Genomic DNA, 1,664 nt, shown 5'->3' with positions numbered 1-1,664 from the left:
GCCCCTCCCTTACTTGCATTCTCTCTCTCATTCCCCCTCTTTTAAATAAACTTAAAAAACAAACAAAAAACATACATGTTATTTATTATGGTAACTTTTTTGAGTTTTTCATCTCTGGTTTAAAATAATGTTGCTTTAAAAGAATGCAGTTTAGAATGGCCTTTGGGTCATTGTTGAAATTACTAAATTCTGTTCAGAATCTAGATTGGAGGTTTAAACTGTTAATTAATGTAAATTTTATAGAATTACAAAATAGAGTTAAAGCTTATATTGTTGTAGAATAAGAAAAAATAGTTTTATAATAGTGGAATATTTAATTTAAAATGCTGAAAAAAAATCTATCAGTTTAATACGAGACGTTTGAATTCTTTAATTATTGAGGCAGTGCTGCCCTCTACTGATAGTATTAGAAAATTAACTTCATTTATTTGATTATTACTCTCATTACCTAGCACAAAGCTGGTTAATTTAGGCTCCTGTTCTCAATCCTGGTTGCACATTAGAATCACTTGGGAAGCTTTTTAAATAATGCCCATTCCCAACCCCTAAAAATGCTATTTATTCATGTATGGCCCAGCATCGGTCATTTTTATAAGCTCTCCTGAGATTCGAAGCATCATATTAAGAAATGCTAGTTATGGCACGGAACTCAAGTATTCACAGTTAGAAAAAGTTGTATCCCTGCCACCAGAGCGTTTAGCACACGCATGAATATGATCTCTTTCGTATGTTCCACACTGGCATTTTCAGAGACATAGTTTCTGGTCCCCAAATTTCCCTGATTAACCACCGGCCGGGTCAGCACACAGGCACAGCAGGATATACAAACATGCATGTGGAAACACGTATACAGTCACAGTCTCAGAAGCCAGCCTGTCCGTCCTACTGCGTCTTCTGCACCTCCTCTTACTGCCAACTTCCAACCAAAACACAGCCTTAGTACTGGAACTCAGAAGGCTCTAAAACTGATGCCAGTCTCCTTGGCAAGAAAAGGTAACAAAAATAAGAGGATGACATTGAAATTGAAAACAGGAGGAAGTGTTTCTGTATGTTGAAGTGTATGTGTGCATGTGTGTGTGTTGTCTGTGTGTGCATGTTGGTGTGTGTGTTTCTGTGTCTGTGCACGTCTCTCTGTGCAGATGTATCTGTGTATGTGTCTGTGTTTGCTGTCTTCTTCATCAGGATACAATTCCAAGAAGAAAGGGATTTTTATGTTTTAGAACAATATTTGGTATACAGTTGTCACTCAACAGGCATTGTTTCATACACAGACATATAAATAAACAAATGCATGGATGAGTAGACTTATGTGTGAAACAGGGTGAGAGAGTCTGATTATAAATAAATGTTCAAGGTTGTGCAAAAAAGAAGAGGTAAACCCAAGCTGAATGAAAGAAAACACCTATCCAACTGAAAGACTGAAAATACATATTATTGTTCAAAAAGTGATAGAATGAAAATAAATACCCAAATTGATAATTAATTTGTGGAAATATGTGAATTATGTCAAAACCCAACCATTTCAAGACTAGCTTTAGAGTTTCTTTAAGAACACCTGGCTAGAAACAAAACCAATTGGTTATCTCTGGAGGATTCAAGGGAACCAACTCATTATTTTGCTAACTGGCAAATAGAAATAATAGTCATTTCTCTTGCCTTTCTTA

The sequence above is a fragment of the Panthera leo genome, chromosome B2 (assembly GCF_018350215.1).
Source record: "Panthera leo isolate Ple1 chromosome B2, P.leo_Ple1_pat1.1, whole genome shotgun sequence".
Classification (NCBI taxonomy): Eukaryota; Metazoa; Chordata; class Mammalia; order Carnivora; family Felidae; genus Panthera; species Panthera leo.
The sequence above is the reverse complement of the archived record's forward strand: the minus strand, read 5'-3'. Positions refer to the sequence as shown.